Source organism: Schistocerca piceifrons, chromosome 1, assembly GCF_021461385.2.
Source record: "Schistocerca piceifrons isolate TAMUIC-IGC-003096 chromosome 1, iqSchPice1.1, whole genome shotgun sequence".
Taxonomy (NCBI): Eukaryota; Metazoa; Arthropoda; class Insecta; order Orthoptera; family Acrididae; genus Schistocerca; species Schistocerca piceifrons.
In genome coordinates this window covers 1,186,483,989-1,186,497,280 of record NC_060138.1, presented here as the reverse complement: position 1 = coordinate 1,186,497,280, position 13,292 = coordinate 1,186,483,989, and the positions used below count along the sequence as shown (strand labels likewise).

General features: G+C 41.3%; 1 pseudogene; it reads left to right on the top strand.

Moving 5' to 3' along the window:
• Positions 1–8,988: 8,988 nt before the first annotated feature.
• Positions 8,989–9,106, top strand: LOC124721216 (annotated as a pseudogene).
• The last annotated feature ends 4,186 nt before the right edge of the window (positions 9,107–13,292 follow it).

The following is a 13,292-nucleotide window of genomic DNA, read 5'->3' as shown; positions in this document are numbered from 1 at the left end:
TCCTGAAAATATTTACGGACTTTTTAGCACATCTGTAGTAATTCTGAGAAACTTTAATAAATGCAAACAAATGTTGTTGTTGTTGTTGTTGTTGTGATCTTCAGTCCTGAGCCTGGTTTGATACAGATCTCCATGCTAATCTATCCTGTGCAAGCTCCTTCATCTCTCAGTACCTACTGCAACCTACATCCTTCTGAATCTGCTTAGTGTATTCATCTCGTGGTCTCCCTCTACGATTTTTACACTCCACGCTGCCCTCCAATGCTAAATTTGTGATCCCTTGATGCCTCAGGACATGTCCTACAAACCGATCCCTTCTTCTTGTCAAGTTGTGCCACAAACTCCTCTTCTACCCAATTCTATTCAATACCTCCTCATTAGTTATGTGATCTACCCATCTAATCTTCGACATTCTTCTGCAGCAACACATTTCGAAAGCTTCTATTCTCTTCTTGTCCAAACTATTTATTGTCCATGTTTCACTTCCGTACATGGCTACACTCCATACAAATACTTTCAGGAACGACTTCCTGACATTTAAATCGATACTCGATGTTAAGAAATTTCTCTTCTTCAGAAACGCTTTCCTTGCCATTGCCAGTCTACATTTTATATCCTCTCTACTTCGACCATCATCAGTAATTTTCCTCCCCAAATAGCAAAACTCCTTCACTACTGTAAGTGTCTCATTTCCTAATCTAATTCCCTCAGCATTACCCGACTTAATTCGACTACATTCCATTATCCTCGTTTTGCTTTTGTTGATGTACATCTTATGTCCTCCTTTAAAGACACTGTCCATTCCGTTCAACTGCTCTTCCAAGTCCTTTGCTGTGTCTGACAGCATTACAATGTCATCGGCGAACCTCAGAGTTTTTATTTCTTCTCCCTGGATTTTAATACCTACTCCAAATTTTTCTTTTGTTTCCTTTACTGCTTGCTCAATATACAGATTGAATAACATCGGGGAGAGGCTACAGCCCTGTCTCACTCCCTTCCCAACCACTGCTTCCCTTTCATGCCCCTCGACTCTTATTACTGCCATCTGGTTCAAATGGTTCAAATGGCCCTGAGTACTATGGGACTTAACATCTGAGGTCATCAGTCCCCTAGAACTTAGAACTACTTCAATAAAAATCTTCAGGGTATCAGACCGCATTGTCATAATTTAAAATGCGCCAACGTTTCGGCCAGCGTTGCAGCTAGCCTTCATCAGGGCCTTACGTTAACTGCTAAATGAACACACTTGGTTCCTTTAATAGCTGCACGAGAAAACCGTGTCGTTACTTGATTGGCTGTAAAAGGAGGAGGATGAGGGGTGAAAGGTATGCTTTATTGGTGTTTCCTTTATTATCTGTCATTGGCTGAAATAGCTGTTTTCTATTGGTCTTTATATTAATCCACCCCATTGGAGGAGACGGACGAATAGCGAACAGGTGATGGCTGTGACGTCACACTGTTTCCATGCTGTCCAGAAGCCGGCTGCGGCGTGCCATTGCTTTGTGTGCTCGCGACCACTACTGCGGCTCTCCGCGTGTCTGCATGGGCCGCCACGGCTCTGCCGCCGCTCCGTAGCCCTGCTATTGCAGTATGTGGAATTAATGAAAAAGGAAAGAAGATTCTGAATTAAAGCACGGGTTTTGTAATTAAATTAGCGTATTTATTTGGCCAAAAGTTACAGATACGAGAGCGACACTTACATTATGTGAAACACCTAAGGAAAAAAAAAGAAACAAAAAAGGGAAAAAAAACGGGAGAGCGACAGAGCTCACAGCTCCTGTTATTATATAATCCAAAAATAAACTACGCCGATTGCCTTCAACTTGCTTTATAGTTTCGATACATAAACATTTCTCTCGAACATTCTTTATCGGAACAGAAAAAAATATATTCATTACACTAAATCCTTACTTTAAAGATTTATTTACATAGAGAAAATTAATTCTTAATATATTTAGCCTTAATTAAACAATTGGGGCATATTCCATGAATTATTGAAAAAAGCAACATTTCACTTGCATTCTTATATATTATTATTATTATTATTATTTTCGATTATTCCCATTTAAGAGAGCGTTTGAACTTGAATTCCTTTATGATGATTGTTTATGTTTTTTCTGAGCCCAAATTTTCTTCATGTGTTCACTGTGTTGTTTCTTTCGCTCCGCTGTCCATATGCATCCTGGTGTCTTCTGTGTTGTGCTGTCAAATTTATGTTTTTTGATGATGTTCCTGAATTCAGTTGTATTTTCTGCATCGTTTACTGTTATGTGTGCTTGTCTGAGGTCCTCTTCAACTTCTTTTATCCATTTTGTTTTTCCCCTGCCTGAGTTGATGACTTTAAGAATTCGGTTTGAAATTCTGGTTTCATTCATCCTGTGGATATGTCCGTAGAACAGTATAAGCTTCACTGCATTCTTATTTGCCTTATTGTATCCGTAATGTTGTCTGTATATTTATATAATTCATAATAATAATAATTATTTATATAATTCATAATAATTATTATTATTATGAATTATATAAATACACAGACAAGATTACGGATACAATAAGGAAAAGAAGAATGCAGTGAAGCTTATACTGTTCTTCCTGCGGTTTTACCACGAGACCTTCATTTACTCGCTCATGGCTTTCTTTCTTTCATCCGTCCACTTTGTACCGGGCTTTTTGGCTCTTGTCTCTGGTTGGACTTCCCACTTGTCTATACTGCATCTTTAGGTGTTACGGTTTTCAGGGTCCTGGATGGTGAGTTGTGCATCAGTAAGGTCTCTTCGTACGTGTTCACCCCATGTCATAGCGTGAAGGCTTTCAGTGGCTGTGAGAATCTAGCGTGTGAGTCTATACTAAAGTTGTCTGTGTATGCGTCCACAGAATTTAAGTCGTCTTATCCTCATATATATAATATCTCACGAAATAAGCGTCAAACGAAAAAACTACAATGAACGAAACTTGTCTAGCTTGAAGGGGAAAACCAGATGGCGCTATGATTGGACCTCTAGATGGCGCTGCGATTGGTCAAACGGATATCAACTGTGTTTTTTTTTTAAATAGAAACTCCCATTTTTATTACGTATTTGTGTAGTACGTAAAGATATATGAATGTTTTAGATGGACCACTTTTTTCGCTTTGTGATAGATGGCGCTGTAATAGGCACAAACGTATAAGTGGGTGGTATCACGTAACAATCCGCCAGTGCGGACGGTATTTGCTTCGTGATACATTACTCGTTTTAAAATGGACCGTTTACCAATTGAGGAAAAGGTCGATATCGTGTTGATGTATGGCTATTGTGACCAAAACGCCCGACGGGCGTGTGCTGTGTATGCTCCTCGGTATCCTGGACGACATTATCCAAGTATCCGGACCGTTCGCCGGATAGTTACGTTATTCACGGAAAGAAGAAGTGTTCAGCCACCTGTGAAACATCAACCACGATCTGCAATAAATGTTGATGCCCAAGTAGGCGTTTTAGCAGCTGTCGCGGCTAATCCGCACATCAGTAGCAGACAAATTGCGCTAGAATCGGGAATCTCAAAAACGTCCGTGTTGAGAATGCTACATCAACGTCGACTACACCCGTACAATATTTCTATGCACCAGGAATTGCATGGCGACGACTTTGAACGCCGTCTACAGTTCTGCCACTAGGCACAAGAGAAATTATGGGACGATGACAGTTTTTGCAACGGCAAATCCACGATGGCTGCGACATGTAAAACATCAGCGACCTTGGCGGGTTAATGTATGGTTCGGCATTATGGGAGGAAAGATAATTGGCCCCCATTTTATCGATGGCAATTTAAATGGTGCAATGTATGCTGATTTTCTACTGATGTTACTACAAGATGTTTCACTGCATGACAGAATGGCGATGTACTTCCAACATGATGGATGTCCGGCACATAGCTCGCGTGCGGTTGAAGCGGTATTGAATAGCATATTTCATGACAGGAGGAATGGTCGTCGAAGCACCATACCATGACCCGCACGTTCGCCGGATCTGACGTCCCCGGATTTCTTTATGTGGGGAAAGTTGAAGGATATTTGCTAATGTGATCCACTGACAACGACTGACAACATGCGTCAGCGCATTGTCAAATCATGTGCGAACATTACGGAAGGCGAACTACTCGCTGTTGAGAGGAATTTCGTTACACGTATTGCCAAATGCATTGAGGTGTTGAGGTTGAAGGACATCATTTTGAGCATTTATTGCATTAATGTGGTATTTACAGGTATTCACGCTGTAATAGCATGCGTTCTCAAAAAAGATAAGTTCACAAAGGTACATGTATCACATTGGAACAACCGAAATAAAATGTTCAAACGTACCTACGTTCTGTATTTTAATTTAAAAAACCTACTTGTTACCAACTGTTCGCTTAAAATTGTGCGCCATATGGTTGTGACTATTACAGCGCCATCTATCACAAAGCGAAAAGTGGTCCAACTAAAACATTAATATTTCTCTACGTACTATACGAATATGTAATTAAAAATGGGGGTTTCTATTTAAAAAACGCAGTTGATATCCGTTTTACCTATGGCAGCGCCATCTAGCGGGCCAACCACAGTGCTATCTGGTTTCCCCCTTCAAGCTAGACAAGTTTTGTTTCTTGTAGGTTTTTAGTTTGACGTTTATTTCGTGAGATATATCAATGGACCACTCTGTAATATTGAGTCAGCAGTCTTCTGACTGGTTTGCTGCGGCGCGCCACCAATTCATCTCCTGTGGCGACCTCTTCATCTCAGGGTACTTTCAACCTACGTCTTACATTTTTTGCTGGGTGTATTCCAATCCCTGTCTTCCTCTACAGTTTTTGCCGTCCGGCATTGGTTATTTCGCTGCCTTAGTAGAATTCCTTAAATTCATCTCCTTCGGCACCATTTATACTGATGTTAAGTTTCCCGCCGTTCTCATTTCTGTTACTTCTCATGACCGTCTTTCTTCGATTTACTCTTAGTTCATATTCTATACCCACCAGACTGTTCATTCCATTCAGCAGATCACGTCATCCTTCTTCACCTTCAATCAGGATAGCAATGTTATCGGCGAATTATATGACTGATATCCTTTCATCGGGAATTTTAATTCCACTCCTGAACATTTCCTTTATTTCCTTCATTGCTTCTTCCATGTACTGATTGAACAGTAGGGGCGAAAGGCTACATCCCTGTCTTCTACCTTTTTTAATCCGAGCACTTCCTTCTTGGTCGTCTATTCTTGTTATCCCCTTTTGGTTCTTGTACTTATTGTATATTGCCCATCTCTTACCACTATTTTTCTCAGCATTCCGAATATCTTTCACCATTTTACATACAGCATACAAAAGTCTCTACGACCAGTACTTGATTATTCAAATGGCTCTGAGCACTATGGGACTCAACTACTGTGGTCATCAGTCCCCTAGAACTTAGAACTACTTAAACCTAACTAACCTAAGGACATCACACACATCCACGGCCGAGGCAGGATTCGAACCTGCGACCGTAGCAGTCGCGCGGTTCCGGACTGCGCGCCTAGAACCGCTAGACCACCGCGGCCGGCTACTTGATTATTGCTCGTTAGTCTGGAGTCTGAAACGGGAAGTGCAAAGGCTCAGAATAGATACAGTGTGGCGTCAGTGAAGTGAAATGGAAGGATGACAAGAATAGCTGGTCAGAAGAGTGTAGGGTAACATCAACAGCGGCAAAAATTGATACAGCGGCAAAAGTAGGACTCGTTATCAATAGGAAGGTAGTACAGAGAGTGTGTTGCTGTGAACGGGTAAGTGGTAGGGTTATTCTCGTCAGAATCAACATCAAACTAACATCCACAAAAATAGTTCAGGTATATACGCCGACGTCGCAAGCTGAAGATGAGGAGACAGACATAGTATATCATGATATTGATCGGGTAATTCAGTACACCAAGGGAGATGATAATCTAATAGCCATGGGGAGACCGGTATGTTGTTTTTGGGGGAAGAAGTAGAAAAAAGGGTTACGGGAGAATAGGGGCTTGGCGTTAGAAATGAGAGAGGAGAAAGACAAACAGAGTTCTGCAATACATATCACCTAGTAATTGCGTTTACTCTGTCCGAAAGTCACAAGAGAAGGAGTTAACTTGTAAAAGGCCGGGAGATTCTGGAAGATATCAGTTACATTTCATGATGGCCAGACAGAGATTCTGAAGTCAGCTACCGGATTTTAAGAGGTACAGAGGAGCAGATATAGACTCAGATCACAATTTTGTAGTGATGAAGATTAAGCTGGAGTTTAAGAGACTAGTTGGGAAGTACGACTACACAATGACGCGGGATATGGAAATATTAAGGAATGTAAAAATGCGCTTGAGGTTTTCTAAGGCTATAGATACAGCGATAAGGAATAGCTCAGTAGACATTTCACTTAAAAAGGAATGGATATCTCTAAAAAGAGCAATCACAGAAGTTGGAAAGAAAGACAGAGGTATAAGAAAAGTAACTCCGAAGAAACCATGGATAACAGAAAAGATACTTCATTTTGTCGGTGAAAGAATACCGAAATACAAGCCGTATAGGAATGAGATAAACAGGAAGTGCAGGGAAGCTGACGTAAAATGACTGAATGAGAATATGTAGAGAAAATAGAAGAAGAAATGGTTATCAGAAGAGCTGACTCATTATACGGAAAAGTTAATACAGCCTTTCGCGAAATTAAAAGCAAGGTTGTAAACATAAAGACTTCAGTTACAGTTCCACTGTTAAACGCATTGCAGAGAGCGGTTAGGTGGGAAGAATACTTTGAAGACTCTACGTGGGGAAAATCTCCTCTGATGTGAATGAGGAAGAAAAAGGGGTCGATGTAGAAGAGCAGGGGACCCACCAGTAGAATCAATATTTAAAAGAGCATTGGAAGACTTCAGATCAAAAATGGCAGAAGGGACAGGTAACATTCGGTTTTGTGTGTGTGTGTGTGTGTGTGTGTGTGTGTGTGTGTGTGTGTGTGTGTGTGTGTGTGTATGTGTGTGGGGGGGGGGGAGGGGGGGGCGGAGGAAGTGACATACGACGACTATTCACGTTGGTGTGTAGTATGTAAGGGTATGGCGACATAGAATCTGACTTTCGGAAAAATATCATCCACAGAATTCCGAAAATTACAAGAGCTGACAGGTGCGAGAATTATCGCACAGTCAGCTTGATAGCTCATGCATCCAAGTTGCTGACAAGAATAATATACAGAAGAGTAGAAAAGAAAATTGAGTATGTGTTAAATTATCAGTTCGGCTTTAGGAAAGAACAAGGCACCAGATAGGCAGTTCTGACGTGGTTGATAATCGAAGAAAGACTAAAGAAAAATGAAGACACCTTCGTAGGATTTGTCGACCTGGAAAAAGTGTTCCATAATGTAAAATAGCGCTAGATGTTCGAATTTCTGAGCAAAGTAAGGGTAGGTTACAGAGAGAGACAAGTAATATACAACACGTAATAGAGCCAAGAGGGAATAAGAAGTGTTTAAGATCAAGATAGAAATGCTCAGACTAAAAAGCGTATACGACTGCGACGTAGTCTTTTTCAATTACTGCTCAATCGATATATCGAAGATGTAACGATGGAAATAAAAGAAAGAAGAGTGCAATTAAATTTCAATTTGTAAGGATATCAGTGACAAGACTCGCTAATGGCCTTGCTGTCTTCAGTGAAACTGAAGCAGAATTACAAGATCAGATGAATGAAACGAACAGTCTATGGCGTACAGGATACGGATTGAAGAAAGACGTAAGTGATGACATGAATGTGAAATGAAAACAGCGAGAAACTTAATATCAGAATTGGTGATCACGAAGTAGATGAAGTTATTGAATACTGGTACCTAGGCAGTAAAACAACCCGTGAGGACATTAAAAGTAGACTAGCATTGGTGAGAATGGAATTCCTGGCCAAAAGAAATCTACTTGTATTGAACGTAGGCCTTAATTTGAGGAAGAGATTTCTATGTACGTTCGGAGCACAGGCTTGTGTGGTAGAGAAACATGAGAAACATGGACAGCTGATAAATCGGAACTGAAGAGAAACAAAGTATTTAAGATATATTGCCGTAGACGAATGTTTAAAATTAGGTGGACTGATAAAGTAAAGAGTGAGTGGTTTCCGCGTAGAATCAGATAGGATACGTATACATGGAAAGAACTGACAAGATGAAGGGACAGTGTGATGAGACATGTGTTAAGACATCAAGGGATAACTTCCATGGCGCTAGAGGTAGCTGTAAAGTCTAAAAACTGTAGATTACGACAGAGACTGGAATACATCCAAAAAGTAATTGTGGACGTAGGTTCCAAGTTCTACTTTGAGAAGAGGTTAGTACAGAAAGGGAATTCGTGGCGGCCGACATGCGACATCAGACCATTCACAAGACTGACACAGACCACTAAAAAAAAAAAAAAGTAAATAAAAAAAATAATAAAAAAAACTATTGAGGTGAAACCAGAGGCTTACCAACATCATCGGCGGATCATACGTTAGAGATTAAAAATTAGGTCCATATCCTCGCTTTAAACTCGCCAGCGAGTGCTGTGACGTTATCTTCGATCTCGCCGTCTCCATGTGCCCGTAGGTTCGACTCGTCAGTACCCCCACTCCTCTCTTGTCACTGGAGTCTGTTGTCAGGTACAGGCGGACTCGACTCGTTCATGAAGGGGAGCGAGTTCACGTGAGCAACCACAGGCTGGTGACGTTCCCTCTAAACGCACAACGGTTTTTAATGAAATTTACTTCGTTAAACGGTAAGTTACTATTCATTTATATCACTCAATCACGTTTCGGCTTTACAGTCATTCTCAAATGCTTGACAGACCCAACCATTGGGTCTAACGATTATTATACACTAATATAGTGACTGATCTTTTAGCAGTCAATATTGTTCGGTCTAAATCTACATTTATATAGATAAAACATTGTCGAAAACTGCTGGAAACTTATATTAATATTTTATTTTTATTTTGAGAATGTCTAACATTGTAAGGCAACGGCCTTGCCGCAGTGGATACACCGGTTCCCGTCAGATCACCGAAGTTAAGCGCTGTCGGGCGTGGCCGGCACTTGGATGGGAGACCATCCAGGCTGCCATGTGCTGTTGCCATTTTTCGGGGTGCACTCAGCCTCGTGATGCCAACTGAGGAGCTCCTCGACCGAATAGTAGCGGCTCTGGTCAAAGAAAACCATCATAAACCATCATAACGACCGGGAGAGCAGTGTGCTGACCACATGCCCCTCCTATCCGCATCCTCAACTGAGGATGACACGGCGGTCGAATGGTCCCGATAGGCCACTTGTGGCCTGAAGACGAAGTGCTTTTTTTAAACATTTTAAGACGTTGTGGTCTCCTGACCTTCATTGCTTACAGATTCCGCCCTCACAATCATATTCCACACATCAAGACACTTCATTCGAACCCAAACTCGATAAGATAAAGTCAGTGTTGTATGAATTCATGCATTCAAGACACGACGGTCACAAGAGCTTTCAGTTTGGGAGAGGCGGACTGCACACCGAGATGCAGGTCCCTTCAGAGGACGATTCAGCCCATCTATGTCACACGGCGACCACCCGTGGAGTGGACAGCGTTTGCCCGAGTGAAAGGTGAGAACGATCCCGTGTTTGGCTTAAAAGCAAATTCCGCTCATTGTGTGGGAGCGCACAGCTTACGCATTCTTTACAAACATAGCACGCAGTTTCAGAGGCTTTCACAGGGAGACAGGAAACGCCAAACGCTGATGCTACAGATTTCCAGATTGGTCGACTTAAATGAAACGTCATTCTCCCAATTTAGAAGAGCAATGCTGATTGGCAGGCGATATTCCTGACACCTTGACCAGATGGAGTAATGGAAGAGACCGAAAGATATACCCCTTAATGTCTGGCGTGGAGAAGGGCTGTTCTGTTGTCGCTCTTGGAGCGAGAACACGTAAGGAGAGCGTGTGGGCTCATATGTGTTTTCAAAGAGCAAGGGACAAGTCTCTCCTCAGTACTTCACTGGGAAAGCACTTCTGTCGAGAGCGAATTGGAGTGTGACTCTATATTGAGTCCTTGCGATTAAGTGTTGATCACTGTGTTGGACACCACACTTATTGTGCGGTGTGAATGGACAGTGTTATAGTTAAACGCTTGCAAGCGAATTTTTGAGTGGCATCGCAGTGGACTGGTTATGTGTCCGTTGTACCACGCCAATAGTTAGACTAGGGTCGAATAGGAGCCCTTGACTTCGTCAAGGCGTAGGGAGAGTTTGATTGGCAAAGAAAAGGTCAATCCAGATAGAACGAGAATTATCTTATTTATCAGCAGCGAGCGGCACAGACAGCAGTCATCACAGCTTACGGTATTGTGCACTACAGCTCTTGCGAGCCACATATTTCCTCCACAACAGTACACTTCACTGCATTTCACATTGTGCACTACAGCTCTTGCGAGCCACATATTTCCTCCACAACAGTACACTTCACTGCATTTCACATGCAACAGCCTCGACTGTACCTAGCAACATTCTAACGGATAGTTATTCAAGTTGAGTAGTGTGGCTCTCAGCCATTCTGTCAAGTCAATAACGATCTTCATCTTTATATAGAAGTTTCATTAGCAAATCCTATCCTGAAGAGGTAACTTCACGTTCCGAAACAAACCCGGAAATAACTTGTTCAGTTCATAACTAAAAGTGCCATTGCGATTTCTCAGAATGTTAGCAAAATAAATAATAATTTTCGTTAGTTTCCTGTTTTTCTTACACTAACTAGCACTACTCCAGTACCCAAGTATCCCACTAGTGATGTATGAAATTTTGCGAATTTTTGTGTCATTTCCTTACAGCAGATGTCTCCAGAAAATATTTATTGCTGAACGTTTTCCAGGCATTTCTCTTTAGAACGTTAGGAGCGTCTATCTGACTTCTGTAGTAGTGTGGGGGTGGAAATTGCATCTTACAGGAGCCACAGGGTAAGGGTACATCTCAGATTAATCCGTTGCGCAGAATGACAGAATAGCACCCACACGCTCACAACATTTAAGTTGACACAACGTTCGAGGCGATACACGTTCTGTAACGTCAATATCAGAAAACGTAACATGAGGATGAAGTACAATCTCTAAATGGTAATTAACTATTAACCCTCGAACACTTAAGTGAGGAAACATTTCATTGCTACTGAACTTTCGAGAAGTTTACTACTCCAAATATTACTCTAAGGCAGTTATAAGTTATGCATTACTTCATTACAGTTATTAGTCTTACACTGGTATGCTGTATATCAAATTGGGTAGAAAATATCCTGTTTTATACCCTACTGCTATGATAGATTTTACAGGGGTTTAGTAATCTATTGTTGAAATAAATTACAGAAATGAATTATAAGCTACAGAACTCGATGTTGTTCTTGTGGTCTTCATTCCTGAGACTGGTTTGATGCAACTCTCCATGCTACTCTATCCTGTACAAGCTTCTTCATCTCTCAGTACCTACTGCAGCCTACATCCATCTGAATCTGCTTAGTGTATTGATATCTTGGTCTCCCTCTACGATATTTACCCTCCACGCTGCCATCCAGTACTAAATTGGTGATCCCTTGATGCCTCAGAACATGTCCTACCAACCGATCCCTTCTTCTAGTCAAGTTGTGCCACAAACTCCTCTTCTCACCAATTCTATTCAATACCTCCTCATTAGTTATGTGATCTACCCAGCTAATCTTCAGCATTCTTATGTAGCACCACATTCCGAAAGCTTCTATTCTCTTCTTGTCTAAACTATTTATTGTCCATGTTTCACTTCCATACATGGCTACACTCCATACAAATACTTTCAGAAACGACTTCCTGACACTTAAATCAATACTCGATGTTAACAAATTTCTCTTCTTCAGAAACACTTTCCTTGCCATTGCCATTCTACAATTTATATCCTCTCTACTTCGACCATCATCAGTTATTTTTCACCAAATAGCAAAACTCCTTTACTACTTTCAGTGTCTCATTTCCTAAGCTAATTCCCTCAGTATCACCCGACTTAATTCGACTACAATCCATTATTCATGGTTTGCTTTTGTCGATGTTCATCTTATACCCTCCTTTCAAGAAACTGTCCGTTCCGTTCAACTGCTCTTCCAAGTCCTTTGCTGTCTCTGACAGAATTGCAATGTCATCAGCGAACCTCAAAGTTTCTATTTCTTCTCCATGGATTCTAATACCTACTCCGAACCTTTCTTTTGTTTCCTTTACTGCTTGCTCGATATACAGATTGGATAGCATCGGGGAGAGGTTACAACCCTATCTCACTCCCTTCCCAACCATTGCTTCCCTTCCATGTCCCTCGACTCTTATAACTGCCATCTGATTTCTGTACCAATTGTAAATAGCCTTTCGCTCCCTGTATTTTACCCCTGCCACCTTTAGAATTTGAAAGACAGTATTCCAGTCACATTGTCAAAAGGTTTCTCTAAGTCTAATAATGCTAGAAACGTAGGTTTGTCGTTTCTTAAACTAATTTCTAAGGTAGGTCGCAAGGCCAGTACTGCCTCACGTGTTCCAACATTTCTAGGGAATCCAAACTGATCTTTCCCGAGGTCGGCTTCTACCAGTTTTTCCATTCGTCTGTAAAGAATTCGCGTTAGTATTTTGCAGCTGTGACTTATTAAACCGATAGTTCGGTAATATTCACATCTGTCAACACCTGCTTTCTTTGGGATAGGAATTATTATATTCTTCTTGAAGTGTGAGGGAATTTTGCCTGTCTCATACATCTTGCTCATCAGATGGTAGAGTTTGGTCAGGACTGGCTCTCCGAAGGCCGTCAGTAGTTCTAATGGAATGTTGTCTACTCCCGGGACCTTGTTTCGGCTTAGGTCTTTCAGTGCTCTGTCAAACTTTTCAGGGAGTATCATATCTCCCATTTCATCTTCATCTACATCGTCTTCCATTTCCATAATATTGTCCTCAAGAACATCGCACCTGTATAGACCCTCTATATACTCCTTCCACCTTTCTGTTTTTCCTTCTCTGCTTAGAACTGGGTTTCCGTCTGAGCTCTTGCTATTCATGCAAGGGGTTCTCTTTTTCCAAAGGTCTCTTTAATTTTCCTGTAGGCAGTATCTATCTTACCCCTCGTCAGATAAGCCTCTACATCCTTACATTTGTCCTCTAGCCATCCCTGCTTAGCCATTTTGCACTTCCCGTCGATCTCATTTTTGAGGCGTTTGTATTGCTGTTTGCCTTCTTCATTTACTGCATTTTTGTATTTTCTCCTTTCATCAATTAAATTCAGTATCTCTTCTGTTATCCAA